Raw genomic sequence first — 208 nt, 5'->3', positions numbered from 1 at the left:
GTTTGACAGGATATTAAGTATCGTGGCATCATTAAGTACAAATAATTATTTAAAACATATACAACCTCTGTCAACAAGCTTAGCGAAATAAATATGTGTCATAATCGATTGAAATATTGGCGTTGTCCACTGTCACCTGAGGACTATCCGAGCAGGGAATGAACGCACCGGTCAGGCAGCAGTGCGCCCCCTTGCTGGTGGGGTCCGT

The sequence above is a fragment of the Lipophrys pholis genome, assembly GCF_963383615.2.
Source record: "Lipophrys pholis genome assembly, chromosome: 1".
Lineage (NCBI taxonomy): Eukaryota > Metazoa > Chordata > Actinopteri > Blenniiformes > Blenniidae > Lipophrys > Lipophrys pholis.
Note: the sequence above shows the minus strand (reverse complement) of the source record.